The sequence below is a fragment of the Nicotiana tomentosiformis genome, chromosome 6 (assembly GCF_000390325.3).
Source record: "Nicotiana tomentosiformis chromosome 6, ASM39032v3, whole genome shotgun sequence".
NCBI classification, from domain to species: Eukaryota; Viridiplantae; Streptophyta; class Magnoliopsida; order Solanales; family Solanaceae; genus Nicotiana; species Nicotiana tomentosiformis.
The window spans coordinates 1,708,799-1,727,115 of NC_090817.1; the positions used below are offsets into that span (position 1 = coordinate 1,708,799).

At 33.1% G+C, this 18,317-nt stretch overlaps 1 long non-coding RNA gene across 1 annotated transcript in view; it reads left to right on the forward strand.

The window, feature by feature from the left end:
• Positions 1 to 18,317, forward strand: part of LOC138893253 (uncharacterized) — a 99,373-nt gene that overhangs the window by 20,222 nt on the left and 60,834 nt on the right. The gene's annotated exons all lie outside the window — the stretch shown is intronic.

The following is an 18,317-nucleotide window of genomic DNA, read 5'->3' on the forward strand; positions in this document are numbered from 1 at the left end:
CCAAGGGCATATTTGGTGAAGCAAAAATTAGATTCTTCTTTAATGAAAATTAACGCTTATATTTAAAAACTACTTGTTGAGCTCATTTAATTGATTTTTTTGTATTTTCAGGTATATTAAGAAATTTATTTTTGAACATTAATTAACTAAAAAAATTATATTAATTATAATTTATTCATTAAAAAAATACAATAAATACTCTTAGGCTCTTTAATTCAAGTACAACTTTAAAAAAAAAAGTTACATAATTCCTTCTTGATATCTAAAAAAAATCAAATATTGTGAATCACAAAACAATACCAAAAAATCAATTAAAATGGACCAAAATGAATATAGTCTACGGTCCTTTGTTAAATTAGTACTCCACAATTCGAGAGTCAAATAAAGTGAAATTTGACCAGCATTCTAAAAGATATTTTCTATGATATTAACATGACAAAAATTGTAATTTATATTACTTTTCGTATGGTTTTTGAATATGTATATTATAATTTTAAAATATCGAGTTGAATTAATCAAATTTAGACTCAAAATTTTGTCAAATTGACTCTTGATTAGAGAAATATGTCATCTAAATTTGAAACAAATAGAGTACGGAAAATTTAAAACTAATACAGTATTTTTATTTAGATTTTAGTTATATAAGTAATTTTAAAAATTTACACAATTAGTATAATTTCTAAGTTATCAGTTATAAAATGTTATTTGTTGTTGTACAAAGCTTATATGGAAAAACAAAATTTCATTACTTTCTTGTGATCATAACTATGTCACTTTAGGATTTAGAGTTGGAAGCCGGAGCTGTTGACTTTCAGTGGGTCCACAATAAAGGTAATCTAAATCTATTTCCAGAAAGACTAGTCAAAAAATGCAAATAAACTACATTAAGAATCAAAGAGCAGAGTTAACACTGCCTATTTAATCAAAAAAAGAAAAGGAAAAAGAACAGAGTTAACACTGCCATGGCTGCACAATCTACGGTTGCTTTATAAGAAAGACCTTCCCATTGGACTCACCAAGCCAGGCATGAATCAACTCTAATCTTCTTCACTTTTCATTTCATTGTATACAATCTTCACTGCCTCTGAAACTTGAGTGTTCAAGATTGAAACAAAGGCAAAAAAGTTAGAATATTGTGTAGATAACTGCAGCAACGACTAGCTTCAATATCAAACTGGTTAAAGACAGTATATGAATCCTCAATATTCACTTCCTTTCTCTTTGGACTTGTTTCATATCCTTTGAAATGAGGATTCTTCCTGATATTATGCAGAAGAAAGAACATGAACATACAAAAAGTGAAAGAAAAAGGCGCAGATTTGCATAAAGATCTATCAGGTAAAAGGGCTAATCCGCAAATGGCTGCAAAAAGCAAGTGCCTTTCTGAGAGAGCACATACCTTAGAAATTCCCATGCCTTTGCTCAGCCAATCTGGTTACAAAGCTTCCTGGAGAATATCACCAAAGCCTCATTCACAAAGTTCAGGATTTAGGATTCGGGTTTTTCCGGACAAGTTTAGGGGGGCAGAGTATGTATTTTCTCTTAAAGGGCTGTTAAACTTCCTCTTTATAACAAAACTATAGGAAAATTCATTGGCTAAATTGAACTTCAGAGAGAGTAACCACCCTTAAAAAATCTCAACCTTCTTCCGAGTTCCATAAAAAGCCTCGTTCTTTGAACACAAAAAGATACTTGGGAGGCTCAGAGGGCACGAAAGCATTATGGACAGTGAAAGAACATAAGCATGAAGTTATAATTGATTAAAAGCAGTAAAACACAATGCTATTTGCTTAATATTTGGGGAGACAACAGCAGAAAAAGCTCATTTCTTTAAATTCCTTCACATATAATACTTAAATTACGAATTGGGACTGGAGCTTAGCAGCTAACGCTTCTCCCTGCGAAAGCTTCTCCTGCGAAAAAGCAGAAACAAAAGGGATGGCCTAACAGTGGCAGAAATGACCAAGCCTCTTCCATCTCTTCTTCTTCCTAAATTTCCACCACACCACTCAAGAGCCAAGCTCCCCGCGATCAAACCCCAGTAACTTTCTCCGGCAACCGATACCTCACGCGCTCCCACGCGCTTGACTTTCCGGCGAGTCTCCACGCGCCGACGCGTGTGGCCTTTTCCGGCGACTTTTCAAGTTTTGTCCTTCAGACAGCCTCGACGCGAGGTATTTCCGAGCCACCCCGTGCCAGTTTCACCAAATTCCGATGACTTTTTCTTTTTCCGGCCTTTAAACCCCAGTTCTTTTTCTCTTTCAGACAGTAGTGCGAGGAAACATTCCTCCCTTCTGTCTCCACCCACTGTGATTACTGTTATTTTAACAATTGAGATTTTTCCGACCAGTTTTTCTGGGACAGGCGCATTTAGAATATAATGGATTATACAGAGAGAAACTCTTTTTTTTCTCTAGAATCCAGAAAAATGAAAAACATGTCGTTTATGAAAGCTGTCTCTTGGCCATCCCTAGAACTTGGGGGAAGATGCCATCGAAAGCACGACGTAGGACAGGAGGCGCACTTCACGCTGTCCGAGGAGCACATTCTCAGACGCTTGAATTTTTTGGAATCTAGTCTCATTGGTTCTTTATTATTCTTTTGTTATTTAAGAACTTTTTGTGTTAAGAGTCTATCTCCAAAGAATCCTAAAGTTAAAACAAATTAGGATATGCAAATAATTATGTTTTAAGATTGACTTGATTCAATAAATGGGGGATGAGCAAATTTTTTGCTTAACTTATGCTGAATAGTATAAAAATTCATGTTTATAACATAAAAGATTTTTTTCCATTATACATGAAATTTGTTTAGAGTATTGATTTTTTGTCAAAATAATTAGCTTTTTATCTATATCATAAAAGATTTGATGACACCTTTAGACAAGGAATTCATTTTTAGATTTTTGTCAAACTTTATTAAGCTTCATATTCCCCTATTTTAGAGCTGGATTATAATTCTAAATTCTAATATGAAAATTTCCGATCCCCTTCAAAGTACAGGGTATGTACTCTCCAAGAACGAAGACTCTAACTTAGCATATGCTTATTGAGTCTCATAATTATGATCTTTGAAGTATTGCTCCAAAATGAATGTGCATAGGAGTATATATATATATATATATATATATATGTATATATATATGCGAACATATATACATAACTTAGTGTGTTTGAAGAATTGCACTAAATTGTAACAGTAAAACAAATAACAATAACTATGTCTCATTCCGAGACAGTTAATATATTGTTATAGTCTCTTAATAAAATCAAAACTAACATTTTTTATGGTACATCTATACCATTTCCACGAAAATGTTTTCCCTATTTTATGTTAAAATCGAGCTATTGTAAACATATCTGATTTTCGAAAAAAACAGTATTGTAAGTAGACTCTTTACAAAACCACTAATTTTATGTAAATTTTCATATTCAGCAATCTATAAACTAAGCTCTCATTTAACCACAAAATTTGAGAGTTTTTTAAAAAAAAATATTTTCAATGTCTGTTTGTTTATAGATTTGAACCATTTTTGGCAGATTTTGAAAACAAATTTTTCAAATCCCAAAACGGGTTCTAGTTTTTGAAATTTTTGAACTTTTTGATTCACAAAATTTTAAATTCTTTTCAAGTAAAATGCATGTCCAAACACAATTTTAACTTTCAAAAACCATTTTTCATCTCATTTTAAAAAACTATTTTTTTCAAGTTTCAACTAAATTTATATCCAAACGCTAGCTAAGTAAATCTATGTTCAACGGTCATACATTTGAAAAAAGCCTAATTTAATATACTTATTAAGTCTAAATAAAAATTATCATATAGTGCAATCCCGTCACCTCTGATTAGATGCTTGCTTCATTAATCATATAGGTATGATTAATAAAGTCATGGAGCAGGTTGAGAAGCTTTGCTTCATCAACCAAATAATATATGAAATGTTATGAAATAACAGGAATTTAGTAAAACATGAACAAGACATGTTGTTATGAAATAAAAGCAATTTAGTAAAACATGAACAAGAAATAGAGATAGAGAGAAGGAAGAGATTTTCTTTTTCAATTATGTGTATTTTCTTATCTATTACAAGGCATTTATATAGGCATGAAAAGTGAAGAAAAATATGTCATTAAGCATAAAAATATGTCATTGAATATGTCATTAAGCATTTGAGAAGATCATGGAAGAAGAGTAGACATCCACCATAATTTGATTTTTCTTATAACACTCATCATTGGATGTCCATAGATAATGTGTCTCGTTAAAACCTTATTACAAAAAAATCCTATGGGAAAAAAATCATAGTGAAGGAAAAAGAGTACACATGTTTAGAAATACGCTTTTTGGTTGTCTCGTTAAAAACTTGTAAGAAAAACCCAGTGGGACAAAACCTTGTAAGGAAAAAAGAGTACAACGCGTATTAACTCCCCCTGATGAGAGGATCAATTCACATCCTTGAGCCTTCGCATCCCAATCTTGTACACTAGTTTCTTGAAGGTTGATGTCGGTAGAGATTTGGTGAACGGATCAGCCATCTTATCACTTGAACGGATCTGTGGCACATTGATATCACCATTCTTTTGAAAATCATGTGTGAAAAATAACTTTGGTGAAATTTACTTCGTCCTATCCCCTTTACGAATCCTCCCTTCAATTGAGTTATGCATGTTGCATTGTCTTCATACAAAATTGTGGGTGGTTTGTCACACTTCAAATCATATTTATCTCGAATAAGATGTATTATAGACCTCAACCATACACATTCTCGACTTGCTTCATGAATAGCAATTATCTCGGCATGATTAAATGAATTAGCCACAATTGATTGCTTAATCAATCGCCAAGATATGACAGTGTCTCCATATGTAAACACATAGCCTGTTTGAGATCGAGCCTTGTGTGGGTCATATAAATACCCAGCATCAGCATAACCAACAAGATCGGGACTGCAATCATTGCCAAAAATTAATCCCATATCGGTAGTCCATTTTAGATACCACAATATGTGTTTGATTCCATTCCAATATCTCACTGTAGGAGCATAGTTATATCTTGTTAAAACATTAATTGAAAAACGTTATGTTAGACCTTGTAATGTTAGAAAGATACATTAGTGCACCAATTGCACTAAGATATGATACTTCGGGACCAAGAAGCTCTTCATTATTTTCATGAGATCGGAATTGATGTGCTTTATCCATATATAATCGCTTTAAAATTATTTTAGTGTATGCTGCTTGATGGACAAAAAATCCATCTTTCATATACTCAATTTGTAGACCAAGACAAAATTTTATCTTTCCAAGATCTTTCATTTCAAATTCCTTCTTTAAATAGTCTACTGCTTTAGGATGCTCCCTAGGAGTTCCAATGATATCTAAATCATCAACATATACGGTGATTATAACAAATTTAGATTCAGATCTTTTTATAAATACACAAGGACAAATTGAATCATTCTTGTACCCTTCTTTCAACAGGTATTCACTCAGGCGATTATACCACATGTGCCCTGATTGTTTTAATCCGTATAAGGATTTTTGAAGCTTAATTTAATAAATTTCTTGGAAACCTTAATATGCTTCAGAACAATTTAAATCCTTCAATGATTTCCATTATACGCATATCACGCTTTTCTTGTATTGCCAGATTAAAACCTGAAATTGCGACATCCACCATAAGAGAACATGTCTTTATATAATCAATGCCAGGATATTTACAAATTTTATTGTGACACAAGTCGTCTTTATGTTTATCGACTTGACCTTTTTTCGCACAAGAACACATTTATACCTCCACTGGCTTTATACTTTCAGATGTTGGGACTATCCATTCAACTTCATATTTTTCAGGTGAAATTAATTTTCATTGCGTATTTTTCATTTGGCCAATCATTTATCTATCCAAATTTCATGACAGATTTGAGCTCAAGATCCTCGTCAATATTAATAATATTGAGCGCTACATTATATTAACAATATCATCAACGATCATTTTATATTGGTTGTACTATTACCTAATAAAGACATAACTTATTGAGATCTCTTTATCTTATTATTTTCAGGTACCCGAGCCTCTCACATGAAGTCTTATGAAGTGTTATGTCGTGATGCTTTGCTAGAGCACTTGCCTCCTTATTATGACCATCTTGAACATTTGCTCATCTCCTTCTTCAAGGAGTTTTATCTTTGGAACCGATTAGTCTATTATGCTTCATGCATGCCATAAAATGATAATTGTTGGATTTATTTTTTACTTTTCTTAGTTACTATATTTGGATTCATACAAATAGACGGTTGAATTTATTCTTTATTTTTCTTAGTCAATATATTAAGTTATACACTAATGATATATGGTTATACATATAATATATATGAATTGTACGTATATTATACATATGTTATACATATGTCGACTATTTTTAAATTAATCAGTTGAAATGATAGTTACTTAGGTTAATTCTTTATTATTCTTTTGTTATTTAAGAACTTTTTGTGTTAAGAGTCTATTCCAAAGAATCCTACAATTACAACAAATTAGGATATGCAAGTAATTATGCTTAACTTGTGCTGAATAGTATAAAAATTCATGTTTATAACATAAAAGATTTTTTTCCATTATACATGAAATTTGTTTAGAGTATTGATTTTTTGTCAAAATAATTAGCTTTTTATCTATATCATAAAAGATTTGATGACACCTTTAGACAAGGAATTCATTTTGAGATTCTTGTCAAACTTTATTAAGCTTCATATTCCCCTGTTATAGAGTTGGATTATAATTCTAAATTCTAATATGAAAATTTCCGATCCCCTTCAAAGTACATGGTATGTACTCTCCAAGAACGAAGACTCTAGCTTAGCATATGCTTATTGAGTGATCTTTGAAGTATTGCTCCAAAATAAATGCTCATAGCAGTGTGTGTATATATATATGCGAACATATATACATAACTTAGTGTGTTTGAAGAATTGCACTAAATTGTAACAGTAAAACAAATAATAATAACTATGCCTCATTCCGAGACAACTAATTTATTGTTATAGTCTCTTAATAAAATCAAAACTAACGTTTTTTATGGTACATCTATACCATTTCCACGAGAATGTTTTCCCTATTTTATGTTAAAATCGAGCTATTGTAAACATATCTTATTTTCGAAAAAATAATATTGTAAGTAGACTCTTTACAAAACCACTAATTTTATGTAAATTTTCATATTCAGCAATCTATAAACTAAGCTCTCATTTAACCACAAAATTTGAGAGCTTTTTATAAAATAAAAAAATCAATATTTGTTTGTTTATAGATTTTGAAAACAAAATTTTCAAATCCCAAAAACGGTTCTAGTTTTTGAAAATTTTGAACTTTTCGACTCACAAAACTTCAAATTATTTTCAAGTAAAATGTATGTCCAAACACAATTTCAACTTTCAAAAACTATTTTTCATCTCTTTTTTTTTTTTTTTTTTTTCAAGTTTCAACTAAATTTATGTCCAAACGCTAGCTAAGTAAATCTATGTTCAGCGGTCCTACATCTGAAAAAAGCCTAATTTAATATACTTGTTAAATCTAAATAAAAATTATCATATAGCGCAATCCCTTCACCTCTGATTAGATGCTTGCTTCATTAATCATATAGGTATGATTAATAAAGTCATGGAGCAGGTTGAGAGGCTTTGCTTCATCAACCAAATAATATATGAAAGAGTTAATAGCGTATTTATAAGTTAAAAAGATTGTTTTACGAAAAGGGCATGTTTCTTTTCTTGTTTTCTAGTTGGTGAACTAAAAGGGAATACAAATTTCTGCAATTTCTGTTTAACTTTACTATTCCTAATATTTAATAAAAGTTAGATTAATCTTGGTTAAGAATTTAGTGTTGAATTGAAGGAGAAGATGAGTTAGCGAATTAATTGGCTTGTTTGAGCTAAAAAAGAAAAGAAAATAAATTGATTGGTATGGACCATCCACAATCCATAAATAAAGAGAAAATGCTAACGGTCTAAAATCTAAATTCAAATTGAGCGGGTGGATTTTATTTATTTTCTAACAAATAAAGTGTTGACTTTCAGAAATATAAATGAACCTTGATTAAGAAATGATTTTTTCCTAATTAAAGAAAGCAAGTAAATAGCACTCTTAAAGTTCTAGGTAAACAATTATGCTTCTATTTGGATATATAGGCAAATTGAGTTTGAGTGTGAAATGGGGGAATGTAATGGGCCAGCATTGTTAGAGAAGTGATAACCTCAAAAGGAATGTTGCGTATAAACATGCAAACACGAAAAATTGAAGTGGGCCCACTGGTGTAATGATGTAATAAAGCTGCAATAACTCATCTCAAACCAAATTGAATAACTAACCACAAAATTTTAGAAACTACTATTATTTAGTGGCTATTAACTTCTTATAACTATCATATACATAATTATTTTCTATAGCTACTATTCAATTGTTACGGTAGTGTATTCACATATATTTGCGATATTGTATTCATAAAAACAACAACAAAAAATGCCTAAAATCAGGGCAGTCCAATTGTACGCGCATGTATTCACATATATTCGAGCCATGTATTCATGAATACAACAGTAAAAAGCGCATAAAATAAGGGATGTCCAGCGGTACGTGTCTTACCTCCTTTTTTCCGAGGGGATAGGGGATAGGGAGTTTTTCCAATTTAAGCGACATTATTCAAATGAGATTATTTATTTATTCAGAGTCGCTACTTGAAATGATTTATGGTGTCCCAAGTCACCGGTTTATTTTAGAATCCCAAATCGAGGAAAATTGACTCTTATTTATGGTATGCGAACACCACAAGACCGGGTAAGGAATTTTGTTAACCCGAGAGAAGGTGTGAGGCACTCCCGAGTTCCGTGGTTTTAGCACGGCTGCTCAACTATTAATAATTGGCACAGTTATCTGATTTAATACATGTTTTAAACCAATGTGTATTTTTATTATTTTTACCGCTTTTATTACATTACTGCATTTTAAACTCCTATGGAATTAATATGAAACGAGTTACGTTGTCGTACACTCGTTGTTTACACACATCGCATATCGCGCCACGTGAAATGCCCGCAATCTATAACTTGTTTAATTTTATTTATTATTGTTTGAAGTTGTGGTCGAGTCACGTGAAACGCACACTCGAATTGAGGATTACGAATCGTGACCATTCCACAGGAACCGTACCCACAGTCACGATGATTTATTATTAGTCGCGCCTAAAGCAAGCTACGATGTTCAAATATTATTCAATTACTAATTTTTGAGATTATTGTAAGGCCATTAGGTATGGAATTATTTGTGGAAGAATTTGATTTATTATTTATAGAAAAGTGGGCTAGTTTAGAGAAAGATGGGCCAGCTATATTATTTATTATTTTGGACCTGATGAGACTAAATCTTGTGGCCAAAATATTTTCTTCTCCAACATCCCCAAAACCAATTTCCTTAGAAACAAATCGTGGCCCAAGCAAATTATCCAACCCAATATCCATATTTTGTATATTTCTCAAACAAAACTAATGACACCACAATCTCATGAACAAAATTAGTAAACAAGCCAAATTATAGTGATTCAATAGACCATTTATCCGGTTAAATCAACTCAAAACAAAACTTTGCAACTCTAAAATTAACATCATGTTCCAATAAATATATGAACAAGGAAACAATCACATTCAAATAATCCAAATATCAATAGAGTGAACTACTACTTCATGCTGCCCAATAATCACACCAATAGACAAGTAGGTAAATGGACAATTATAATTAGTGAAGAAAGGGAAATAACAGACCTTTGATATAAACTAACAGAGATGAAATTACAAGAGCGCTAAACAATTCGACGAGTGTTGACTAGAGCTTTCACCGGTCACGAAACCTCGAACAAAAAATTGCGACTTGCAACCCCGATCGACCTTGCAAAATCGGTGATTTAGTGGCTTGTTTTTGCTGGGTTTAAAGCTATTTTTGGGGGGGGGTGTGATTTTTTGATGGGTTTTCCGAAAGCAAGACGAAAAAAGAATGACACGAGTAGAAATCTCATTATCTTAGAAGAAGAAAATAAATTTCTCTCAATTCTTTCCTCCCTTTTTTTTTCTTTCTCTTGTTCCTATTTTTCTCCTCACATTTCTCTTCTATTTATAGAAAAAAAATCGAATTTTTTTCAGTTTTATTATTTTTTAATTAAAAGAGAATTCTCACATTCCATTTTCTTTTTCTTTTTAAGGAAATAATTCCCTACATTCCTTTACTTTTATTTTTTAATTTATCATTTTTTTACTTTTATTATATTTAAATTCTCACTTTTTTTACTTTTCTTTTTTTAATTTCCACTTACTTTTACCATTTTTAAAAAAAAATTCCAGCTACTCTTACTTTTATTTTTTAATTCCAATCCTATTTTACTTTTCATTTTTTAAATTTCCACATTCTTTTATTTTTTTTACTTTTCCACTTTCTTTTACTTTTTTTATTAAAAAATTTCCAACTACTTTTACTTTTACTTTTTAATTTTATATTTCTACTTTTTCTATTTTTTAATTTCCATCCAAAATTTAAAAAAAATAATTAATTTTGTTTTCGTTTTATGTAATTCATTTTATTTAAAATAAAAATAAAAATAATACTAATAGTAATAATTGATCTTTTAAATTATTATTAATTTTTACGCAGTATAAAAAATGTAAAAAAGCTTTAAAAATATATATATTAAATTTCTGAAAATATTTACATAGTAGAAGGTGATAAAAATTCAAATATAGTCAAAAATTCGGTGCTCACAGCTGCCCCTCTTTGCTTGAAAACATGAAGATTTTTCACGTAAAGACTAGGTAAGCCATGTGACTAATTTTTTACCAAATCATTATTCAAAAGAAAAGAAATGAAAGATAGGATGCAACCGAGTCCTGATTTTTGACAGCCTACATATCCCGGGTTATAGGGGAATCATGTCGCGTGTAGTGCAAGGAGAATGATGAAATAATGAGTTGAGAAGTCATGTTAGGTTCCGTCGAGGCTCCGGTCCTCTATCTTGCTATTATATCAAAATAAGTTTAAAACTAAACAAGCTTATTTGCTATGAGTTATAAGATTCCTATCTATGAGTCTTCTAAAACTTGATCTTGAGTCTTGACTGGTTTTTCATGCAGACTCTGATCTAAACCTTGATGATTACTAGGTGTGGGTTCCAGTTCATTGTTCTATAACTTCTTCTAATCAAAACCGGGCTCCAATACCCATGGCTTCAGTCATGTCTTGAGCATTCCACATCTTTACAACTGCTTTTGCATTTTGGATTCACTTATTTTTTCTTTTATTCTGAATTGAGACTTCTTCTTTTAGTCATTTCGAACCATGTGCCTCGAGGTAAAACCTACTCAAACACCTAAACAAACAAACGAATGAAATTTTTCTGCCCTATATTGCAATGGGAAAAATTCGTGAGTTATTGTAACAAAATTCTAAACTACTTCTTTATTGAAAGCAATAAAAGGTCGGGAGTGGTGTACCCTGAAAAAAATCATGTTTTTTTTATGGTGTTCCTTTATTGTCAAAAGTATGTCTCAACTAAGGATTGGTATACCTAATGTTGGGAAAATATATCCAGGAAAAGGGATACCCTATATTGGCAAATATATCAGGGAGTGGTGTACCCTGCATTTAAGATCAAATCAACTAGGGAGTGAATACCCTATGTTGGAAAGGAGACTAGGGAGTGGAGACCCTATGTATAAAATAAAATAAGCTGGGGAGTGGAGACCATATATTAGAAAAGAAAATTAGGGGGTGGAGATGCTATGTCTAAAATAAAAACCAACTAAGGAGTAGAGACCCTATGTTGGAAAGGAGACCAGAGTTGAAGACCATATGTCTAAAATAATATCAACTAGGGAGTGGAGCCCCTGTGTTGGAAAGGCGACTAGGGAGTGGAGACCCTATGTCTAAAACAACATCAACTAGGGAGTGGAGACCCTATGTCTAAAATAACATCAACTAGGGAGTGGAGACCCTATGTTGGAAAGGAGACTAGGGAGTGGATAACCTATAACTAAAATGACTTTAACTAGGGAGTGGGAACCCTATGTTGGAAAAAAGACTAGGGAGTGGAGACCTTATGTCTAAAATAACATCAACTAGGGAGTGGAGACCCTATGTTGGAAAAGAGACTATAGAGTGGAGACCCTATGTCTAAAATAACATCAATTAGGGAGTGGAGACCCTATGTTGGAAAAGAGACTAGGGATTAGAGACCCTATGTCCAAAAATTATCAACTAGGGAGTGAAGACCCTGTGTTGGAAAAGTTACTAGGGAGTGAAGACACCATGTCTTAAAATCATCAACTAGGGAGCGGAAACCCTATGTTGGAAAAACGACTAGGGAGTGGAGACCCTATGTCTAAAACTAATCAACTAAGGAGTGGAAACCCTATGTTGAAAAAATGACTAGGGAGTGGAGACCCTATGTCTAAAGACATCAAGTAGGGAGTGGAGACCCTATGTTGGAAAAGCGACTAGGGAGTGGAGACCCTATGTCTAAAAACATCAATTAGGGAGTGAAGACCCTATGTTGGAAAAACGACTAGGGAGCGGAGACCCTATGTCTAAAAATCATGAACTAGGGAGTGAAGACCCTATGTTGGAAAAGAAACTATGGAGTGGGGACCCTATGTTGGAAATATGGGTGGCAAGTGGGCCGGACCAGGCCCGGTCCTAAGTGGGCTTCGCGGACCCGGTCCTAAGTGGGCCAGTCCTATGTGGTGCAACGGTTCCGGGCTTCGCGGGCTCATTGCTGGAACCGGCTCGGGACCGGGACCACTAACTAACGGTCCCGGGTTAAGTGGGTCGGTTCCGGGCCTAAACGGGCCCAATAGAAAATTTGTATTTATTTATAAAAGTTAGAGAGAAAAAATAGTAATAAAGATATATAAGCTATATTCGATTTATATACTATATATACATCTTAAAATATACTATATATATATCTTAAGATATACTATATATATATAGTACAGTATAGTAGATCTTAAGATATATATATACATCTTAAGATATATAAGATATATATATATATATAGTATATCTTAAGATGTATACTATCGAATATGACTTATAAACTATGTATATATATTATAGTATATATATACATCTTAAGATATATATATATATATATATATATATTTATACACACACACACTATACTATATATACATAGTATATTCGATATACATATATATATAAGCTTATATATATATACTATACTATATTCGATAGTATACATCTTAAGATATACTATATATACATCTTAAGATATATTTATATATATATATATATATATATATACATACATCTTAAGATATATATATATATACACACACACACTATACTATATATACATCTCTTATATACACACACTATACTATATATACATAGTATATAAGTCATATTCGATAGTATACATCTTAAGATATATATAATATATATAGTAAGATGTATATATATTATAGTATAGTATTGTATATACTATATATACAACTTAAGATATATAAGCTATATTCGATATACATATATATATATATATATAAGCTTATATATATATACTATACTATACTATAATATATATACATCTTACTATATATAAGCTATATTCGATTTATATACTATATATACATCTTAAGATATATAAACTATATTCGATATACTATATATACATCTTAAGATGTATATATAGTATATCGAATATAGTTTATATATCTTAAGTTGTATATATAGTATATATATATATACTATACTATACTATACTATACTATATAAGACGTATTCGATAGTATATATATAGGCTTATATATATATATATATATATATATATATATGTATATCGAATATAGCTTATATATCTTATGAGATGTATATATAGTATAGACTAGAGTATAGTATATATATATACTATAATATATGTATAGCTTAAGATATATAAAAAGACAAAAATATTGTAAAGAGATATTCAAATCAATCCAATGACTGGTAACAGTAAGGTAATCACAGTCATTACCACTTATACCAATATCAGTTGTAATAGCAAGACGACAATTTATATGAGTAAATAAATAGCGCAAATATTGTTCATATTCATGTTTATATTTATAAATATCACTCTTTACGGTTGTGCGAGGAAAACCTTTATAAATAGGATTATAATTTTTTCTAATATAATGCACAAAGTGAGGGGTAGAAGAAAAACTATAGGGTAAGCACATAACAATGACCATTTTTGCCAATTCTTCTCGATCTTTTTTTGGATCATAATATAAAATACCACCGGTAACAGTGTTAATTCCCGGTTGAAATTGATTTGACCCGGTACTAAGGTCAGCCTAACTAGGTGCACTTGTCCCCTCAGCCAAAACTTTCATACGAAAATATCTAGCTTTATCTTGAGGGTGTAGCAATATGTGTCTAGTCAAACTCCCCCCCCCCCCCCTCCAACATATTGAAAAACTAACTCTTTGCCACAAGTTTTACACTTAGCCCTATTTTTTTTCTCTTAGTTGAGTAAACAATTGCCAAACAAGAGATGTTTCAGCCCGTTTAGAAGGTTGTCTAGAAAAAGTATGGGCACTAATAAGAGGGTCAGACAGGGGATCATCTAGATTATTATTAGTTGGGTTAAATTCAGGAGCAGGACTAGTGGGTGTATCATCATCCGGTTGCGTTTCATCAAAATCTATTTCTTCATCATCATTTTCATCAATAGTTGGATTACCATAAAGAACATTCGTATATTCATGGTTTAATTGTTCACCGGGTGCAATATTATGGCAAAATTGACTCTCGGTAATTTGTAATAAACTATTATCGCTATCAAGAATAGGAGGTGTAGGACGGGTAACATCTTTGGGTCGGAGAGTCGGGGGAAGTGGAGGAGGAACATATTGGCCACTAGATTCACCACTCTTCGATTTTCCCTTATTTTTACTAAACATATTTTTTAAGGAATAAGCCATCTTAATTAATCAAGCAAAGTAAATAAACACAAACAAATTATAATATTAAAACTTAAGAGTTGGAACGAGTTTATCAAATTGACGAACAACTTGTTTGAAATTGATTATTGTTGAAGACTTCAATTCACCAACTTCACAATTGTTTCACAAATTGTAACAATAAAGTAAGCAATATTAGCAATTATAGAAGTAAATTAGAGAGAGATTGTAATAAATTGATGATTTTGTAAGAAAAAATAAAATAATGATGGAGTATTTATAGTTGAAAATAGGAAAAAGTGTAATTATAAAAAGTATGGGATTAAAACAAAGTTGGGGGGGGGGGTTAAATGGCTATTTCCTAAATAGCCAACGACTATTTTTGACAGCCCAACGACTATTGTTTTCAAAACAAATAGTTATTGGGCCCGCTAAGGGACCGGGCCGGTCTCGGTCCCTGACGGACCAAACGGTCCCGGGCCTGACGGGCCCAAATCATAGGACCAGCCCACGAGACCGGACCAAGCCCGCTAAAACCGGACCAACCATTTGGCTTGCGCTCCCGGGCCTGGACCGGCCCACTTGCCAGCCTTAGTTGGAAAAGAGACTAGGGAGTGGAGACTTTATGTCTAAAATAATCATCAACTAGGGAGTGGAGACCCTATGTTGGAAAGGAGACTAGGGAGTGGAAAATATGTAAAATAATCATCAACTAGGGAGTGGAGACCTTATGTTGCAAAAGGGGAGTGGAGACCCTATGTCTAAAATATCATCAACTAGGGAGTGGAGATCCTATGTTGGAAAATCATCAACTGGGGAGTGGAGATCCTATGTTGGAAAAGAGATTAGGGAGTGGAGACCATATGTCTAAAATATCATCAACTAGGGAGTGGAGACCATATGTTGGAAAACTCATCAACTAGGGATTGGAGACTATATGTTGGAAAATAGACTAGGGAGTGTAGGCCCTATGTCTAAAATAACACTTACTAGGGAGTGGAGACCCTATGTTGGAAAAGAGACTAGGAAGTGGAGACAATATGTCTAAAATAACATGAACTAGGGAGTTGAGACCCTATGTTGAAAACTCATCAACTAGGGAATGGAGACCATATGTTGAAAAAGAGACTAGGAAGCGTAGACCCTATGTCTAAAATAAAATCAACTAGGGAGGGGAGACCCTATGTTGGGAAAGAGACTAGGAAGTGGAGACTCTATGTCTAAAATAACATCAACTAGGGAGTGTAAACCCTATGTTGGAAAAGAGACTTGGTAGTGGAGACCCTATTGTCACGCCCCAAACCTAGGAGCGAGACAAACACCCGGTGCCTCACTTAACCTGGCGTACCAAATTGCGACTAAGGGACTCTGAACACATAATGTCATACTTTGGCCATGGGGCCACCTTGCAAGACAATTTGCGAAGCAAAATATAAAACTGAATGGAAACTAGTGCTAACTAAATATCAATATAAAGCTAGGCCGACAAGGCCGTCATAGCTACTACAGCTGACAAACCACCAATTTATACAAACCCAACATACTGCACTAACCAACAGGATATGCCTACAAGCCTCTACTGATAGATGTACTGTGATCGGAACAGGGCCCCGACCTACCCATAACATATATACAGATATACATAAGATGTACACAAAACTCTAGACCTGGCAACTCCGAAAGATGTGGAGCTTACCGATCAGGCGGAACTCGGGAAACACCTACTGAGGAGGTCTACCCGTCTGTCTGTCTGAACCTGCACGCATGAAATGCAGCGCCCCCAAAAAAGGGACGTCAGTACGAAATAATGTACCGAGTATGTAAGGCAATAAAATAACTGAAATCTGAAACTGAACTGATAATATGATAACTGAAATTAATTGGGAGTCAAAGATGATCTGGAGATATACTTACCTGTTGATACTGACTCAACTCCTTCAATATAGTAAGTAAAATAATTGTACGGCCTTATAAGGCTCGGTATATATAACTGCTCTGCCATAGTAGGCTCGCTCATAGGCGCTCGGCCATACTAGGCTATGTATCTCGACCATGCTGGGCTCGCTCATAGGCGCTCGGCCACAGTAGGCTCGGTATATAACTTTCCATCTGATCAGTGGTTGCCCAATAGGGGCCTGCCCATCGATTATAGCTCGATGGTAATGAAAATACTGTAATACTGTATATATATATAGACCCTCTATATATATATATATATATATATATATATATATATATATAGACCCTCTGCTCTCTTGACTGAATAAAGACAAAACTAAACTGAATATGAAGTCCCGATAAGGAATAATATTGTAACTTATGAGACTAGAATAATGTGAATAAATTCATGAATACGAACTTCTCTTTATGTCTCATTATTAACACATGTAGCTACGAGATCATGCCAAAATGAAGGAAGGCTTAGCCTTAACATACCTTATCACAATCTTTCCAATCACCAAGTTGAACTCACCTCTTCACACCTTAATCTACAAGAATGATAATAATACTATCGTTAAGTTACGAAAGGTACAACTATCGCACAACGAACGACAAACCTATTTTGTATTAAAACGGGCAGCATCTCCCCTATAATATGCCCTTCCTCCAAATTCAAGATAACACCAACAATACAAGAACAGAACAATAACAACATATATACATCATTTTCCAGCCCTATATACACCATCAAATACTACAAAACAGCCCAACACACCCCAATCTCTTCGTACACAAAACGACCACCGTAGTAGTGTCAAACGACCCGAAAATGTTATGACGAACGACCAGCCAACCACCCTACATTTATATGGTGTTTATAAACCCCCTTCCTCCTCCAAAACTCCACAAAATAGTAGTAAAACACGCAGCCCAACAGCAACACAAAACAGTCCACAAAACAGTCCGCTACAAGTGAATAACTCGAACTCACGGCTTCCGATCACCGTCCCGTGAGTTCTTACAAGTATAGAACGACTTACCATGAATTTAAAGCAGAAAAAAATGGATGAAAGAGATCAGTAAACTCACCTTATTTGTTGGATAACTCAGCTCCTATCTTGGTTCTTCAAACTCTAAGTTTTACCTCCAATTGGAACTTGAAAGGAAGAGAAAATCAATTAGGGTTTGTGGGAACTTTTTTGGGAGGATTCTTTGCAGAGCTTATGTCTGGTTATTATGCACTATTTTAAGTCTAATGTATGAAGAAAATAGGCCCTTAAAAGGCCTCTTTGGACGACCCGAAATGGCCCATTTTTGGGCTTTCATTTAAGCAAGTAGGTGACACACCTACTTGTCACCTAGCAGCTTGCGCAGTAT